Source organism: Anomaloglossus baeobatrachus, chromosome 7, assembly GCF_048569485.1.
Source record: "Anomaloglossus baeobatrachus isolate aAnoBae1 chromosome 7, aAnoBae1.hap1, whole genome shotgun sequence".
Lineage (NCBI taxonomy): Eukaryota > Metazoa > Chordata > Amphibia > Anura > Aromobatidae > Anomaloglossus > Anomaloglossus baeobatrachus.
Genome location: NC_134359.1, coordinates 249,109,307 through 249,122,800, shown reverse-complemented (window position 1 = coordinate 249,122,800; position 13,494 = coordinate 249,109,307). Strand labels below are relative to the sequence as shown.

Here is a 13,494-nt window from a genome sequence, read left to right as displayed (position 1 = left end):
GTAAATATCGGGTAACCACCTTGGTTACCCGATGTTTACCTTGGTTACAGCTTACCGCAGGCTGTCAGATGCCGGCTCCTGCTCCCTGCACATTCAGGATTGTTGCTCTCTCGCTGTCACACACAGCGATGTGTGCTTATCAGCAGGAGAGCAACAATAAAAAAGCGAACCAGGGCTGTGTGTAACGAGCAGCGATTTCACAGCAGGGGCCAGATCGCTGCTCAGTGTCACACACAGCGAGATCGCTAATGAGGTCACAAAAACCGTGACTCAGCAGCGATCTCAGTAGTGATCTCGCTGTGTGTGAAGCACCCCTAAAGGCCCAGTCACACACAACGACTTACCAGCGATCCCGAAAATGATGCGACCTGATAGGGATCGCTGGTAAGTCGCTGGGAGGTCGCAGGTGAGATGTCACACAGTCAGATCTTACCAGCGATGCAGGAACAATACAGGTCGCAGTAGCGACCTGTATAACGATCTCAGCAGTCACTGTGACCCTGTCACACAGTGTCAAACACAGCGATGCGTCCTGCCCAGCAGGACATCGCCTTTGAAGAAAATGGCCTGGACCATTCTGCAACGACTAGAGATCTCACAGCAGGGGCCTGATTGCTGGTAGGTGTCACACATAATGAGATCACTAACAGGATCGCTACTGCGTCACGGAAACCGTGACTCAGCTGCGATCTCGCTAGCGATCTCGTTATGTGTGACGGTACCTTAAAAGTGCATTCATGCCTCCCAAAAATAACCCTCCAGTAGAGAAATTTAAAGGTTTACTCGAGAATGATATCGCCTCATTTTGCAAGGACTTAGAAGGACAATGAAATGACCTATTTAACTTTTCTAATAGTGATAAAGCAGCTTTGACATCGCTTATGGAGGATCAAGAGATTATCATAAAACAAGCTGATAAGGGCGGTGCTCTAGTAGTCATGGACAGACCAATGTATGTACAAGAAATACGGAGACGGCTGGGGGAGAATAATGTTTATGAGATATTGCCGTGTAATCCAACCATCAGGATACGGGAGAGGATTAGATCTGTTTCTAGCTACTATCTACAAAAGGGAGTAATTGATCAGAAAACATTTGATTTCTTACAAAAACAGAATCCCTTTATCCCTGTATTTATGTTCTTCCTAAAATTCATAAGACCTTGGTAAATCCCCCTGGTAGACCGATAGTGGCTGGTACAGATTCCATCCTCTCCCCTTTGGCTATTTTGCTTGAGAAAATCATTACTCCTTTAACCAAACATGTTCCTTCTTTTCTCCTGGATACAGGTCACTTTTTGGAGGTTATTAGAGATTTGGATGTTATTCCATCTGACGCATTTCTTGTGACTTGGGATGTGACAAGTCTGTATACCTCTATTGTACATCAGAAAGGCATGTCAGCAGTTCATGAATTGTTGCTGCAACATAACTTCTCGGGAGACACACGTGATTGCTGTCTGGATTTGTTACAGATCGTGTTAACTGAAAATTTCTTTTTGTTTCAGGATACTTTTTATTTACAAAAACAGGGGACCGCAATGGGGTCCAACGTGGCGCCCCCATATGCAAATACCTATATGTCGAATTTTGAGGATAGATACATATATTCACATAAGGGATTCCAAACACATTGTATTTGTTGGAAGAGATTTATTGACGATGTATTTTGCATATGGGCTGGCCCGTTGGACTCCATTATGGAATTTTATAACTTTATTAATAATATTTGGCCCGAACTCCAATTTGTCATACATTACGATCTACATCGCATTAACTTTCTTGATGTTGCCATCACAAAGTTGGATGATGGGCATTTACAAACCGATCTGTATACAAAGTCCACTGACAGGAATAATTTGCTCTTGTATGACAGTTGTCACCCCAAAGCCATGAGAAATTCCATACCTAAGTCTCAGTTTCTTAGGGTTCATAGAATTGTTAATCAACAGGAGATTAGAAATACCAGATTACAGGAAATGAGAACTAAGTTTTTGCTGAGGGGTTATCCAAAGGAGGTGTTGAATATTACCAGTACCATTACTGAACCTTCCATTGACAAGACTAAAGACAAACGTTTAGCCTTTGTACATACTTACCATCCCGTTTCTTATAAAATTCAAAGGTTCATTAGGAGACATTGGAACATTTTACATAAAGGGTATCTGGAGGTAGAAGAATTTAAATCACCCTTTCTTCCCTGTTTTAGACGACCATCTAATTTAAGTAACAAATTGGTCAGGGCAGATATGGGTACCAGTTCTACTGGACCTGTTGAAACTCATTTATTTACCCAAAGACGGGGTACATTTCCATGTTTAAGTTGCCCACAATGTAGCAATGTGTTAAAGGGTGAAAAGGTTCTGCATCCCTACAGTGGTCGGGGTTACCCCATTAGAGGCTTCTTCACCTGCGATACATCCTTTGTGGTGTACATGATTAAGTGTCCTTGTGGCCTACTATATGTAGGTGAGACAACTCAATCTGTGAAGGAACGTATATCACAACACAAATCTACTATTGCCTCCTGACGAAACCGGAAGCGGTGAAACGCGCGTCGAGGTGGGAGTGGCTGTCTGAGCAGGTGCCGATCGCTATACACACATGGCTGCAGGTAATTTACTATAAAGTTCTGGTGTATAGTGCTGGCATGTTATGAGATTGTGGGAGTGACTGTTGCATGGGAGTATACTGCCATTATAATATATGTAGAGGTGTTGGTATTTTCCCAATACACCGTTGGCAACTATACCCTACCAGCACTCTCAAATGTAAACCACAGCCTATATGTGATATAACCTGGACATAGGTATATACTTATTTATATCAGCCGTAATATATGTGGTTGCAGATCGTACTGGTCTCAGACAATTACTCTAAGTAGTGCGACTTTCCCTCTATTCCTTATCTGTGTAGCCTGTATCTAAAAAAATGTTTTTTACACTTTTGTATGTGTTTTTGTAATACTTAATAAACCTAGCATGATTAAATATCTGCTTTGTGTACCTGATATTGTTGTCTATAGGATCTTCCATTCCCAGGGACACGTTGTTTTCTAATATTTGAGGCTAATTATAGGTTGCACAAATCTACTATTAGATGTGAAAGGTTGACATTACCACTTCCATTTCATTTTCACAAACAAGGCCATAGTGTTAGGGGTACTTCACACACAGCGAGATCGCTACTGAGATCGCTGCGGAGTCATGTTTTTTGTGACGCAGCAGTGACCTCATTAGCGATCTCGCTGTGTGTGACACTGAGCAGCGATCTGGCCCCTGCTGTGAGATCGCTGCTCGTTACACACAGCCCTGGTTCGTTTTTTTATTGCTGCTCTCCCGCTGATAAGCACACATCGCTGTGTGTGACAGCGAGAGAGCAACAATCCTGAATGTGCAGGGAGCAGGAGCTGGCGTCTGACAGCCTGCGGTAAGCTGTAAAGCTGTAACCAAGGTAAACATCAGGTAACCAAGGTGGTTACCCGATATTTACCTTCGTTACCAGCCTCCGCAGCTCTCACGCTGCCAGTGCCGGCTCCTGCTCCCTGCACACGCTAAGCTAAGCGGTGTGCGCTGGTAACTAAGGTAAACGTCGGGTAACCATACCCGATGTTTACCTTAGTTACCAGTGTTTGCAGCTTCCAGACGCCGGCTCCGTGCAAGCGCTGCATCGCTTGCACGTCACTGCTGGCTGGGGGCTGGTCACTGGTCGCTGGTGAGATCTGCCTGTTTGACAGCTCACCAGCGACCATGTAGCGACGCTCCAGCGATCCCACCAGCAACCTGACCTGGCAGGGATCGCTGGAGCGTGGCTACACGAATTGCTGGTGAGCTCACCAGCAACCAGTGTCCCAGCCCCCAGCCAGCAGCGCCGCGTGGAAGATGCTGCGCTTGGTAACTAAGGTAAATATCGGGTAACCAACCCGATATTTACCTTGGTTACCAGTGCACGCAGCTACACGTGCAGAGAGCAGGGAGCAGGGAGCAGCGCACACCGCTTAGCGCTGGCTCCCTGCTCTCCTAGTTACAGCACACATTGGGTTAATTACCCGATGTGTGCTGCAGCTACATGTGCACAGAGCAGGAGCCGGCACTGACAGCGTGAGAGCGGAGGAGGCTGGTAACGAAGGTAAATATCGGGTAACCAAGGACAGGGCTTCTTGGTTACCCGATGTTTACCGTGGTTACCAGTGTCCGCAGAAGCCGGCTCCTGCTGCCTGCACATTTAGTTGTTGCTGTCTCGCTGTCACACACAGCGATCTGTGCTTCACAGCGGGAGAGCAACAACTAAAAAATGGCCCAGGACATTCAGCAACAACCAACGACCTCACAGCAGGGGCCAGGTTGTTGCTGGATGTCACACACAGCGACATCACTAGCAACGTCACAAAAGTTGTTCGTTAGCAGCGATGTTGCTAGCGATGTTGCTTAGTGTGACGGGGCCTTAAGGCTGGGTTCACACATAGCGTCAGCGACGTCGCTGTTACGTCACCATTTTCTGTGACGTAACAGCGACCTGGTAAGTCGCTGTTATGAACGCTGCTTAGCTGTCAAACACAGCGACGCAGCAGCGATCATAACGTTGCTACATGTACAGAGAGCAGGGAGCCGCGCACACTGCTTAGCGCTGGCTCCTTGCTCTCCTAGCTACAGTACACATCGGGTTAATTAACCCGATGTGTACTGCAGCTACATGTGCAGAGAGCAGGGAGCCGCGCACACTGCTTAGCGTTGGCTCCTTGCTCTCCTAGCTACAGTACACATCGGGTTAATTAACCCGATGTGTACTGCAGCTACATTGTGCAGAGAGCCGGAGCAGGCACTGGCAGTGTGAGAGCTGCGGAGGCTGGTAACTAAGGTAAATATAGGGTAACCACCTTGGTTACCCGATGTTTACCCTGGTTACAGCTTACCGCAGCTGCCAGATGCCGGCTCCTGCTCCCTGCTCGCTTCATTTTGTCGCTCTCTTCGCTGTCACACACAGCGATCTGTGTGTCACAGCGGGAGAGCGCCTTTGAAGAAAATGAACCAGGGCTGTGTGTAACGAGCAGCGATCTCACAGCAGGGGCCAGATCGCTGCTCAGTGTCACATACAGCGAGATCGCTAATGAGGTCACTGTTGCGTCACCAAAACCGTGACGTAGCAGCGATTTCGGTAGCGATCTCGCTATGTGTGAAGCACCCCTAAAGGCCCAGTCACACTAAACAACATCGCTGCTAACGAACAACTTTTGTGACGTAACAGCAATGTTGCTAGCGATGTTGCTGTGTGTGACATCCAGCAACAACCTGGCCCCTGCTGTGAGGTCGTTGGTTGTTGCTGAATGTCCTGGGCCATTTTTTAGTTGTGTGCTTCACAGCGGGAGAGCAACATCGCTGTGTGTGACAGCAACAGAGCAACAACTAAATGTGCAGGCAGCAGGAGCCGGCTTCTGCAGAGGCTGGTAACCACGGTAAACATCGGGTAACCAAGAAGCCCTTACCTTGGTTACCCGATATTTACCTTCGTTACCAGCGTCCCCGCTCTCATGCTGCCAGTGCCGTCTCCCTGCTCTCTGCACACGTAGCCACAGTACACATCGGGTTAATTACCCGATGTGTAGTCTGGCTGTGTGCAGGGAGCAGGGAGCCGGGAGCCAGCACTGACAGCGTGAGAGCGGGGACGCTGGTAACGAAGGTAAATATCGGGTAACCAAGGTAAGGGCTTCTTGGTTACCCGATGTTTACCGTGGTTACCAGCCTCCGCAGAAGCCGGCTCCTGCTGCCTGCACACGTAGCAGAGTACACATCGGGTAATTAACCCGATGTGTACTGTGGCTAGGTGTGCAAGGAGCCAGCGCTAAGCGGTGTGCGCTGGTAACCAAGGTAAATATCGGGTTTGTTACCCGATATTTACCTTAGTTACCAAGCGCAGCATGCTTCCACGCGGCGCTGCTGGCTGGGGGCTGGTCACTGGTTGCTGGTGAGCTCACCAGCAACTTTGTAGCGACGCTCCAGCGATCCCTGCCAGGTCAGGTTGCTGGTGGGATCGCTAGAGTGTCGCTAGTGTGACATCTCACCAGCGACCTCCTAGCAACTTACCAGCGATCCCTATCAGGTTGGATCGTTGTTTGGATCGCTGGTAAGTTGTTTAGTGTGACTGGGCCTTAAATGTGGTCTGCATCTGTGTGTGATTGCCAACCAGCCAGTTTTGCATGTTGCCAACCAGGATCGTCACTTCCGTTATCAGTCATCTGCTAATCAAGCGGTCTATTTAAACCTGGCCATCATGCTATGAAATCACACACATCGCAGACCCGGATGGGCAGTCTTTCTTATCTTCCTGCAATCTTTATATGCGAATTGGAGCCTTTTTGGTGAGTGTCATTATGCCTTTGTTTCCCTGTCTATAGGATTTTCTTACTGAGATTGTTACATGGCTTTCTCTCCTTTCTCTATTGCTCTCTTTTTGCATAGCTTTTCACTGATTTTTTTTAAAGGTGCAGTGTATGGTTCCTTGTTTTTGTCTTTTTCTGTTTCTCCCTCTTCCCCTTTTTTTCTTGTTTTTGTCTCCCTTTCTCTTGCTCAGCATATACATCTTATTTTTTTCCCCTTATTTTTAGGAGGACATGCTTCTGCTATTGAAGTGACTCACCTGACAGATTATTAGCTTTGATTTTTTATTTTTTGTTTACCATTTGCATGGCTAAATTGTCAATTGATGAATTTATTCTTCCGTTCTGAATGCTAAGAATGTTATGAATATTTTTTTTTTTGGAGAAAACATTTGTATTGATTCTAAATATTTTTTTCTGTTATAGTGTTAAACTGATGAAGGTCGGAAGACCGAAACGTTTTTGACAATAATTGACAAAATTGCGCTCTATAAAAATTTAAATAAAAATAACCTTATTTCATGATTTGAGTGCTGGATTTTTTGACAATTTTTGATCTGGGGTGGGACCCTATCCAAGCACCAGCGCAATAGTAGGAGTGCCATATTTCTATATTTATTAATATATACGTCCATCCGCAGCTCTGTGCCCCCGGCCTCCATAGTGATAGTTCTCTCTCTCTTTTCAGCAGCGGTGGACCCCTGCCAGGATTCGGAGTGATGGGAATAAAGGAATAAAGTGTTGACCGCATCAATGAGTCACCAGAATTTTAATCAATATTTAATGCACAGAATGTTCCACCAGCGCGGTATAATAATTGTAATAAAACGGCCGCAGACGCCTGAGCTATTTTACAACAAAGCTTCTGCGAATGTGCGTCTATAAATAAACCGATCGGGGGCGGGGAGTTCATCGTCGCTCCACATCAACAGCATTGCGCTATTAGCTAGTAGTGCACTTTTTATATAATCACAGTTTTATCAGCAAGGGATTGTTTTTAGAGAACTAGTAAAGGTTCTGCCTTGTAGCCATGAGCTTTGTATAACACTGAATGGCAGCTTTCTGCCTATGCACACTGTACACAGGAAGCTGCCAATCAGTGGTGGGGGCGGGGATATACAGATCTCAGCATTCAGGCAACTGGTGGATCTGCAGCAGAAAAAAAAAGAGGGATTTTATCAAAACTGCAGCAAGCGGCCCAGTAAATGTTACATTGCTGGAATCAGGTTCCCCACCCCTGCATCATTCTGTCCTCAAATGGGGTAGAAAAAAATACTTGGTGACAGATTAGTTTTAAATAAATGTGGCATATATTTGGGCCAGTAAGATAGATTTGTTCTATAAATTACCCCAATTTCAGATTATAGTATATCTAAAAGGTAAAATGAAAGCTAAAAAGAGAAAGAGGGATGGGCGCTGTCTTGTATGATGTCAGAAAAATCAGCAGGTAAGTAGAAAATATGTATTACCTGGCACGGTAATAGGTAAGGATAGGTACAAGGCTAGAAGAGGCTTGGCTGCAATAAAGCAATCCTGCAGAGCAGCAGCGAGGACTGCAATCCATCAAAACCCCTTACTGTTAGGCTATGGAGGTATTGCTGGAAAGGAAAATCGGCTGTGTGGCTACAATCCAATAAGTGGCTGTTGCCAAAGAAGACATAGCATGGACGGAATGGAGATTTTCTAAAAAGAACTATAAACCAATGTGTTTTGGAACAGACTTTGCAACTTCACCAGTTTTTTTCCAGTTGAACCTGATGAAGGTGTAAAGCCTGTATGGAAATGCGTTGTTAGTCATTTTAGCCTAAATATTCTTTTAATTCTTCCTCGGCAGCGCCTGCTTATTGGATCGTACCTAAAGACCAAAAGCTAACCTCATAAAACAAATACTAAATACAAAAGTAGACTACTAATGTGGCGCCCTGGACAAGGCCAGGTCGTCACAGGTAATACATCAACACACCCCACACCCTGAGACAGGCACATCAGCCAGACACAAATCCTTGTTTCTTACCTCCAGGGGCTGATGTCCACACCAGGTGGGGTGGAGCCAGGCGGTTGGCCCCACCCACTGAGGAGTTCACAGCCCTGGAGGCGGGAAAGGAAGTCAGTGTAGTTTGGAGAGCGAAAGAGAGAGGAGTCAGGTGGCAGTTGAGGAGCAGACTGACTGTATCCGGGTACGTGGCCCGGGCACCTAAGAGCAAGGTTGGCAGACGGTGGTGACCGTCTGCAGGAGGGGCCGATCGACGCGGAACCGTAGGACCAGGGTCGGGCGGTGGCCCGCCAGTACCGACCGGGGAGCGAAGCGAAGCCAGCACCATTCGGCAGGGCCTACGGACCCCGACCAGGCTTGGAGTCGCCGTTAAATCGGTCAAATCCGTTAGTGACGGGAACCTCCGGGGTTTCCCAGGAGAAAAGACCCGACTGAAGGCAACTGCTCGACCGTGAAGGGAAATACAGCTACCACCAAAAAGCTAGAATTCCCAGGGCCAGAGCCTGCGGGCAATAGGAGCTCCTCTGGCAAATACACCGCTGGGGAGCGGGTTACCGCTGGGAAGCCATCGGGGCCGAAACACACTTACAGGTGCAGGGAAAGGCAGTCACCGCCAACCTACCGGGAGTGACCACCGCAGCCGTCTGTGGGACCCGTCCATCCAGCCGTTTGTTTTACCAGAGACTCTGCATCCCTTCGTGGCTGAGTGAGTACCACCGTGCCGCCCGGCACCGCGCTGCCCCCGCGACCCTGCACCTCACCAAACCCTTCCTCCCAGTTACATCCCTCACCGGGCCCCGGGACCAACAACCCCCTACCCACGGAGGGGAAGAATAACATCTTAGCTGCTCCCTGTCATCGCTCCCGGGATCCCCGTCACCAACAGCGATGGTGCACAACTTCACCACAACCCGTGGGTGGCGTCACAGACCCCATCCCCAAACCCAAAACCACCCCTTTCACTCACGGGCGAGGAACGCCACTCGAGGCCCCGGATCCGGCCTACCGCTCGAGCCACCGAGCAGCCGCAGCAGCGCCGGACCGGAGCGCTTGCAAGGAGCGCAGCGGCGAGCGCGTGCCTCCCCGCCCGTGACAACTTGGCGTGACGAACAGGATCCTAACGTTCTGCCGGCTGGTAGAAGTGTGCCTTGTGTCCCGCCGGCGGTGTCCGGCCGAAAAATTTCAGAAGCCGCCATATTGGGCGCGAAGATTTTCCCGCTCAAACGTCTTCTCGAGCAGTGGAGGCGTGAAAGCCGAAGCTCCTCCCCTGAAGAGGAGGTGCGAAGGAGAAACCAAGGGGAGATGGATGGCGTCCGGCCGCATGTAGACCGCGGCTATAGAAGCAGGGACGCCAGGACTCTGTAAACGACCCAGTTCCTGGAACACTGAAGCTGCGACATCATGTCAGCACCGCCTGCACCGCCTGAGGTCCAGCAGCCCGCACCCGGGACCGTGGCGTGGGTGAGGGCCCGAGTGACTGAGTCTAACCAACGTCATCGGAATCAGATACGTCTTCTGGCGGAGCAGTGGACCACCGAGGTAGAAGCGCTGGTTGCGATTGCCCAGATGCACGAGATGGGAGCCGACGTGATGGAGCTGGTGAGTGACCCACACCTCCATGTCCCACAGGGACCGGCCGCTGCGGCTGGGAGACCCGGTCCGATCCGATCCTGGCACTTGTAACGTCCCTGCCGTTACTCAGGGGGCTCCCCAGCGCTAACCTACCTGACCTGCTGCCCCGTGCTACGGCGGTGGGGCCCGCGATGCTGGGCGCCGGGGGCCCGGGGGTCGGAGAGCTTGAGAGGGTCGCAGGCTTGGATACTGCCACGACTGGCAATGCCCCACCTGATGCAGGGGAGAGGAAGGCCCCGGCAGTCCGCCTGGCCGTGGAGGGAGCGTCTGTCCGTGAGGAGGCTGACAGTGATGATTCCGGACCTGATACAGAGCCAGTTTCGGAGTCCGATGAAGCGGGTGAGAGTCTTTTACACGGCGGTGGCCCGGCAGCTTTCTACATCCCGCGCGCTGGTGGAAATGGATACTGGGCGCCCCTTTCCCAACAGGCCTGCCACCGCATGTTTGAAATATTGGCAGCGGAGGGTGAGGCCACCTCAGAGGAAGAGTCGGAGTGAAGTCAGCGGTCCCTCCGTTGCACCGTTGTCCCCGTTGGGACCATCAGCACCGTTGATATGTTGAACATGTAGAAAAAGTGTTTGAATGATAAGAAAGTAATCAACCGAGATGTTAACCTGATTGTCAACCGTGATTGAACCGGCCGTTGCCGGCAACTAGTCCCCGTAGGGACTTTCTGCAACCGTGCGTAAGGAACTGCTTACGGACAAGCCCGAAAACTTGCAGGGCACCCACAAACTTGTGGTAATGTAAATATCTTTGCACAGTTCCGTGACCGCCTCCGGAGAGGCTGATTTGGAGGATGGGCCTGGAGGAAAGTGATGGCCCAGGCCCGCCACTACCGCAACCGGTGGCGATCCTCCGGGGGTCAGGGGTCCCCCATGGACGTGGGGTCCCCTGAAGTGATTGTTGGGTGCGAGACACCGTACCCATTCCCGCTCAGGCAGCCTGGATCTGGACTGGGGTCAAGGGGTGCTGCCCACTTCTTAGGGGCAGCATCAGGGCCAGGTTGTTTGGGCGGGAGAGCGGAAGCTGTTTCGTGTAAATAAAAATATTATATATATATATATATATATATATATATATATGTATATGTTATGCAACGTTCAAATGTCCTCACAAGTATGCTTATGTTACCTGTTGCTTAATCTTTTTCAGTTCAAAAATAAAACCGGTGGTGGACGGGCAGCATTTAACCAAGGGGGAATGTGGCGCCCTGGACAAGGCCAGGTCGTCACAGGAAATACATCAACACACCCCACACCCTGAAACAGGCACATCAGCCAGACACAAATCCTTGTTGCCTCCCTCCAGGGGCTGATGTCCACACCAGGTGGGGTGGAGCCAGATGGTTGGCCCCACCCACTGAGGAGTTCACAGCCCTGGAGGCGGGAAAGGAAGTCAGTGTAGTTTGGAGAGTGAAAGAGAGAGGAGTCAGGTGGCAGTTGAGGAGCAGACTGACTGTGTCCGGGTACGTGGCCCGGGCACCTAAGAGCAAGGTTGGCAGACGGTGGTGACCGTCTGCAGGAGGGGCCGATCGACGCGGAACCGTAGGACCGGGGTCGGGCGGTGGCCCGCCGGTACCGACCGGGGAGCGAAGAGAAGCCAGCACCATTCGGCAGGGCCTACGGACCCCGACCAGGCTTGGAGTCGCCGTTAAATCGGTCAAATCCGTTAGTGACGGGAACCTCCGGGGTGTCCCAGCAGAAAAGACCCGACTGAAGGCAACCGCTCAACCGTGAAGGGAAATACAGCTACCGCAAAAAAGCTAGAATTCCCAGGGCTAGAGCCTGCGGGCAAAAAGAGCTCCTCTGGCAAATACACCGCTGGGGAGCGGGTTACCGGTGGGAAGCCATCGGGGCCGAAACACACTTACAGGTGCAGGGAAAGGCAGTCACCGCCAACCTACCGGGAGTGACCACCGCAGCCGTCTGTGGGACCCGTCCATCCAGCCGTTTCTTTTACCAGAGACTCTGCATCCCTTCTTGGCTGAGTGAGTACCACCGTGCCGCCCGGCACCGCGCTGCCCCCGTGACCCTGCACCTCACCAAACCCTTCCTCCCAGTTACATCCCTCACCGGGCCCCGGGACCAACAACCCCCTACCCACATAGGGGAAGAATAACATCCTAGCTGCTCCCTGTCATCGCTCCCGGGATCCCCGTCACAAGCAGCGGTGGTGCACAACTTCACCACAACCCGTGGGTGGCGTCACGGACCACATCCCCAAACCCAAAACCACCCCTATCACTCACGAGCGAGGAACGCCGCTCGAAGCCCCGGATCCGGCCTACCGCTCGAGCCACCGAGCAGCCGCAGCAGCGCCGGATCGGAGCGCTCGCGAGGAGCGCAGAGGCGAGCGCGTGCCTCCCCGCCTGTGACACTAGCATATGCGCATAAGGGATGAAGACTGTGAATTGCCCCTATGTTTTCCCTGACAGCGGATGTGAGTACACCCTAGCTTTTTGGGCGCCCCCCGCTCAATGTCTGCTAACCCTGGTCTATCCATATTTACCACCTCTAGCCACTGATAATGGCGTCCATCACCCACAAATATAAAAAAAAAGTGCTGCATTTCAGTTTCAGGTCAAAAAGTGTTGGGGTGCACTAATATAAATCTTAAATGTCAAAATATACATATGGCTAATATAGTCACTCCCACACCAATATCATTTGAGGCCTAAACAAGATACCCCAGGCAGCAGGATTTTACTTATCTACTAGGACCATCACAAGAAAGATCCCGACACGTTTCCCCCCTTCTGTTTTCAGGGTTCATCAGGGGATGCTGGATGGCCTTTAGATAGGACCCAAGGTATTTAGGCCATCTTGTTTGTCGCTCACTATCCTGAGAGGAGCAGAAGATGGTTCATCAAGGGTCCCCACAGCCTTTCAGTGTTTTCTATTAAGAGTCGTATACTTCATTTTTGAGGAGGACAACGCCGGCGGGGAACCTGGGGAGGACGCTGCCTGCGGGGACCCTGAGGAGGACGACACCTGGGGAGGACGCCGCCTGCGGGGACCCTGAGGACGCCGCCGACGCCTGGGGAGGACGCCGCCGCCAACACCTGGTGAGGACGACACCTGCAGGGACCCTTAGCACGCTGACGACGCCTGCGGGGACCCTGTAATGGACAATCTTCTGCATTACCAATGCATTAAGCGCCCTCTAGTGGTGGCTGCAGGCAGTTATGTTATGTTGCTCCGTACTTATGCAGGAGATTTGGAGCTCTGTATCAACTAAGCGCAGCTCTGAATAGTCACTTGTGCAGGGTGTTATATTGTAGCACACTAACAATGCGGTAGGAATCACGGGGGGGAAATAAAGCCAGACCATACATGAGCAACTTGCAGCTCCACTGTGTAAGGACATTTATTCCAAAATAAAAATTAGACAGTTTTTTTGTTGTTGCAAAATTTTAATCTAAACAATATGTGGCGCCCTGGATAACACAGGTACTGCAACAACACACCCCACACCCCGGTCAGGCACATCAGTCA

The 13,494-nt window shown here is 50.6% G+C and overlaps 1 pseudogene; it reads left to right on the top strand.

Moving 5' to 3' along the window:
* Positions 1-7,109, top strand: part of LOC142246686 (RNA exonuclease 5-like) — a 136,229-nt pseudogene extending 129,120 nt beyond the window's left edge.
* Positions 7,110-13,494: the final 6,385 nt, after the last annotated feature.